Source organism: Rhincodon typus, chromosome 33 (genome assembly GCF_021869965.1).
Source record: "Rhincodon typus isolate 14 chromosome 33, sRhiTyp1.1, whole genome shotgun sequence".
Taxonomy (NCBI): Eukaryota; Metazoa; Chordata; class Chondrichthyes; order Orectolobiformes; family Rhincodontidae; genus Rhincodon; species Rhincodon typus.
This window is the reverse complement of record NC_063364.1, coordinates 25,061,316-25,067,315: the sequence shown is the minus strand read 5'-3', so window position 1 is coordinate 25,067,315 and position 6,000 is coordinate 25,061,316. Positions and strand designations below refer to the sequence as shown.

General features: G+C 41.8%; 1 protein-coding gene across 1 annotated transcript in view; it reads left to right on the top strand.

The window, feature by feature from the left end:
* LOC109911566 (aggrecan core protein-like) overlaps nucleotides 1–6,000 on the top strand; it is a 56,259-nt gene that overhangs the window by 24,495 nt on the left and 25,764 nt on the right. The window lies entirely within an intron of this gene.

The following is a 6,000-nucleotide window of genomic DNA, read 5'->3' as shown; positions in this document are numbered from 1 at the left end:
AGAACCTTCTGGAGAAGCTTTTGTCAGTGGAGAACCTTCTGGAGAACATTTTGTTAGTGGAGAATCTTCTGGAATACCAGACTTTAGTGAATTACCATCTGGAACATCAGAGATCAGTGGGGAACCATCTGATATACAGGTAATCCTGGTCACTCCAGAAGACAAAGAATATCCAACAATTCCATCTATATTTGTAGAAGCAGGTGAAGGACCCATTGAAGAACATATTTCAGGGATTCCAGTTTCAAGTGGGGATTTGGATGTCAATGACAAACTATATGACATTAGTGGCCAACCTTCTGGAGTTCCTGATGGTAGCGGGGAACCTTCTGGAGTTCCCCAAATTGTTATTGCATCTTCCAGAATTATTGACGTAAGTAAGGAACCTTCTGGCATTCCTGAAGGTAGTGGAGAACCATCGGGAGTTCCAGAAGTCACTGAAGGACCTTCAGGAGTTCATGAAGTTAGCGGAGATCTTTCAGAAGTGCATCAAATTAGCAAAGAATCGTCTGTTGTTCCTGACATTAGTGGCGAACTTCCTGTCATGCTTTTACCTCTAATTCCTAACATTTCGGGAGACAGTTCGCTACCTGATGTGGTAGTGAGCACTGGTCCAACAGACCTTGAACTCACCTGGGTGAAAAGAAAGATTCCAGAAGAAGCTGGAGGTGAAGGTGATAAGGTTTCTTCAGTGTCCATAGACAGTGCAACATCCGGCATCACAGAAATGTCAGTTGGGTCTGAGACTGTAGGGGTGATAAAGCTTACTCCTGCTACTCCAATAGCACTTTCAACTGTTCCACCTCAAATCTCGCCAGAAGTTGTGACAATTGTGGCTGAGCCGGTGATAGCAGAAGGTACTAAATGTTTTGATTCAAATTATCTTCCTCACTTGGAGTAGATTCTGTGTTAAGTGGTGTTCCAGCAGCATAATGGAAAACTGTAGCCAAAAAAAACCACTGGAATTGTGTATTTTCTCACTTACTAGCGGACCACCCGTGGCGGGTGCTCATGGTAAGTCAGATGGAATGCTGTTTTACAATGACAAGAATGTTGTGCAATGTAACGTACTATTCCACACTAAGATGGAGTTGTGTTTAAGACAGGCTGTGCTTTTAAGCCCACAAGATCTGACTCATGTAAGTAAATACACCTTCAGGTCAGTCAGAATGTAATTGTTTATCTCTGAGAAGGGGCGTTCTTTTTTTCCATATCCTCGTCAGAAAACACAAGAGATGGCAAGTTTCTGCACAGTGTATATGATCTCAGTTGTCCTCATTTGACCTATTGTTCAGCCTAACAGGAGACAGATCAAGATCGAATGAGAGAGAGAAATGGATGTGGTTAACTTGCTTACGTAAGAACGGGGAGTTCTGTCATTTATGTAGCAGTCTGTCTGAATTTTACACTATTAGACTGGAATTTAACAAGAAAACTTTCCCAGTTGGGCCAAGTAAGCCATCTACTGATATCTGTCAGAATTAAATGCTGTATTTTCATCAGAGGTATGAGAAGATTAAGCCTGGTCTGTTTTGGGGTCAGAAATTCAACTCTTGTGAGAGGTATCGAAGTTCTGACTTTCACAGCGATAAGCATTGATATGGAGCCTGCCCATCTGCTCTTGCCATAGTTAATGCCAACCCATTCAAAGCTCAGGCAATGAGTAGCCCCTTTCCTTGCCAACCATGCAGCATCATGGCATGCCCCTTACCAAGCATATCCTCTTCATTTTCACACTCATCCTCCTACAGGGTCTGGTTGGTGCCCTGGGGCAGCTGGCCTGGTTCACAAATCTGTACCCACTTGCCTTTAGATTGGCTGGTCCTGAAGCTACAGGTAACCTACCCACTGCTTTGAAAATGAGAAGCTCAACTCATTAAAAACTCTTCACGAACTTTAAAACTCGCTTTAAACTAATTTTTAATTTTTTTAATTAGTTGACCTTGATAGCACATACCTTCTAATATGCGTTTATCAACTAAGGTAGCTGAATGGAAAACTTGAAAACAGAAAGGAAAATTCACACATGCTGGTCCTTTGAGCTATTGATCATTAGCCCCTCACAACAGGGAGAAAAGATTTTTATCACATTGTGCATTGAGTATTGTGTGCAATTCTGAAATCCACATTACAGGATGAATGTGATAGCACTGGAGAGGGTTCAGAGGAGATTTACCAACATGTTTCCTGAACTGTAGAGCTTTAATTATGAAGAGAAATTATATAGACTAGAGTTGTTTTCCTTGGAACAGAGGAGATTGAGGAGAGACGTGAATGAGATGTATGAAAATATGAGGGGTATAGGTAGGGTAGACAGGAAGAAACTTTTAGGCTTGGTGGAGGGATGAGTGACCAGGAGACATAGATTTAAGGTAATGGCCAGGAGGTTTAGAAGGCCTGTGAGGAAAAATGTGTTCACCCAGATACTAGTGGGAATCTGGAACTCACTCCCTGTAAGGGCAGTAGAGTCAGAAACCCTTATCACATGTAAGGAGTATTTAAATATGCACTTATGATGCCAAGGCATACAAGGCTTTGGACCAAGTGCTGAAAAATCAGATTAGAATAGTTAGTTGATTGTTTTTGACCAATACAGACTTGTTGGACAGAAGGATCTTTTTCAGTGTAGTAGACCTCTATCATTATCTCCTCAGTATAATTTGAATGCTATGTCAGACTCTGCAAGGGAAAGGAGATATATTATCTTAAACTACCCAACTCTGCTCTGACATACATTGGAACATTAATTAGAGTTCTAGCACTATATTTTGTAGGGAGTAAAGGAGGATAGGTGGATGATAATTGACACTGAAATATCTTTAAGGATATGGAAATATTTGAAATATTCAAAATCATTCCAATGTTTCCCCACTGCACTATATTGCAGGCAATGATGAGATCTAACCTTAAACGTCCAAGGGTCATTCCTCCACACATTCCTTTCCTTCCACCTCTGGTATCAGCCAAAAAGAAGGTCTATTTATCTGTTTTCTCTTTCTAAAAACTTTAGTGTTCATCATGACAAGAGTAGTGGTTAGGTAATTAAACCAAAATATCCAGAGTGTGAAAGGTTAAATTCCACTATATTTGACCATTTTAATTCAGTTTGAGGGAAATATAATGTGGTATCAGTAAAAGCAATGTTATCAGAATGATGTTAAAGATCCAGCGGTTCTGTCATGGCTACAGGCAAGGAATCCTGCTATCCTTACCGAGCCTAAATTATGGACTGGATTCCATACAATTGTAGCAGGTTCAGCTGGTGAACTACTGGGGAAGCATGTGGTTCTTCTGAAGGAGAGGCCCAGCCACAGTAAGTGCCAGGAAAGCTGCGCACAATCCCCGAGCTACCACAGCATTACAGGGGTGACTAAGGGATAACTGTCAAACATTTGTCCCAGTTCTGAGTCTTACTGACAACCCAGCACATGCAGGTGTGTTTCGCTATGGGCTGAACCTAGCCTCCAGTTTAATCGCAGGCAGGTTTTCATATTGCTAGGAGAAAGGCAGGCACCTTCTCCCATGATTCAGTGGGCCCAACAGTCATGGTTCCTTTGACAGATGCCAGAAATATCAGACACAGTTTGTGAATACAGCCAGTCCTGAACTAGCCTTGAAGTGGCTAAGCAAGCCAATCAGTTGCCTGGGATACCAAGAGCTGGATGAACGCCGCAAGCCAAGCAGCATCAGAGGAGCAGGAAGGCTGATGTTTCGGGCCTAGACCCTTTTCTCGTGGCAACTGGGGATGGGCCACAAATCTTGCCAGGATTGTCAACATCCTGAGAATGAAGTCAAACATTTTGTATTTAAAATTCATTCGTGGGATGTGGACATTGCTCAGCATTAGTTGCCCTTGAGAAGGTGGTGGTGTGCTGCCTTCTTGAACTACTGTACCCTATGGTAGGTGGAGCCACAATGTGTGTCATTCTGGTCGCCCTGCTATAGGAAGGATGCTATTAAGCTGGAGAGGGTTCAGAAAACGATTACCAGGACGTTGCTAGGAATGGAGGGTTTGAGTTATAAAAATAGGCTGGAGAGACTGGGATATTTGTCACTAGTGCATAGAAGGTTGAGGGGGGGATCTTATACAGGTTTACAAACTCATGAGGGGCATAGATATAGTGAGTAGCAAAGGTCTTTTCCCTAGAGTGGGGGAGTTCAAAATTATAAGCCATATTTTTAAGGTGAGAGGAGAAAGATTAATAAAGGGCATGAGGAGCAACACTTTTTTACGCAAAGAGTGGTTTGTGTGTAGAATGAGCTGCCAGAAGAAGTGGTGGTTGCAGGTACAGTTACAACATTTAAAAGATATTTGGGTAAGTACATGGGTAGGAAAGGGTTTGGAGGGATAGGGCCCAAGTGCAAGCAAGTGGGACTAGTTTGGTTTGGGAACGTGGTCAGCATGGACTGGTTGGGCTGAAGGGTCTGTTTCCATACTGTATGACTCTATGGCTGTCAGGGACAGAATTCCAGGATATTAACCCAGTGACACTGAAGGAAAGGCAATATATTCCAAAGTCAGGATGGTGAGTGGCTTGGAGGGGAACTTGTTGCTGGTGATGTTCCTATGTATCCGTTGACATTGCCTTTCTAGGCGTTAGAGTTTGTGAGTTTGGAAGGTGCTGCCTAAGGAGCCTTGGCATAATTTCTGCAGGGCATGTCGTAAATGTCGTACACTGTTGCAACTGAGCATTGGCAGTGGAGAGAATAGATGTTCGTGGATGCCATTTGACAATTGACATTTTCAAGCTGGCTTCTATGCTAACACCTAAACTAGTTGTGCTAAGGTCTTCTATTTGGCTTGCTTCTGTTTTTTTCAGAAAAAATGGCACTAAAACATTAGCAGAGAGATTTAACATGAGTGTATGCATTTGGTGAGAAAATACATCCCAGCGATGTAACAGGTATTGTGTATTCGTGCATGTATTCTGGCAATGGCTGGCTGACATATTCTAAAAAGCATAAAGACGCACTGGAAAGGGTGTAATACGGATTTAAATGATGACAAGAGAAATTCGTTGGTGCAGAAATCAGGAAAGAAAAGACAGACCAGGATATCTTCTGTTGGGAAAAGGCTAAAGGGTGATCTAACAGTCTTTAAACTGGTTGAAGTATTGTATAAAGCAATGTTTCTGGCAGGGTTAATGTTGAAGACTATATTGAGCTTCACCCAACCTATGATGCTTTGGGTGGTGGGAGATAGACCTGCTTTCTCCCAATAGTTTTCCTAACACTGTCAGTCATACTAGTGTAACTTATACTGGATTGCTACCAAGCGATAAAGCACAGCTTGTGTCAGTCAGAGGTCTCTTCTTGTCAGATCATTTCATGGTTTTCCTCTACCATTTTAGACCAACTAGGCCCTGTAGACCCAGTTAGAAAAGGAAGACAGTGACAACTATCTAGCCATCCACTTGTTGGCAGTGGTCGATATCACATGCTCATGTAACAGAAAGGTTATGATTGAGAAGATACAGAGAGCATGTTTTGGCTTGTGATAAAGAGGCCATCAATATAAAATACAGTCATCAAGAAATCAAAAAGAGAATTCAGAAAGAACTTCTTTACCCTAAAGTAATGCAAACTTGGAACTTGCTACCACTGGGAGTGTTTGAAGAAAAAAGTCTAGATTCATTTAAGATGATTCGAAGCATACATGGGAGAAGGGAATAGAAGGTTGTCATGACAGATTTACATGAGAAAAGATGAAATAACGCTTGAGTGATGCATAAATTCTACCATGGAAGGGTTGAGTGACTAGCCTGTTACTGTGCCATATCTTTTATATGATCCTGTATAATGTACATTTTGAGGGAACGAACTATAAAACCAGCCCTGCAAGTTGTAATTGTAGTTGTATTTTCAGCACAGTGCTCAAATGTTTTGTAATGATTGCAAATGATGACCATTCGAACACCTGCATGAGTTTAAAAGTTTCTTTTTAAAAGTTACATAGATCATTGAACTTACCAGTTTGGGCCAAGAGGCTGATTAAGACAT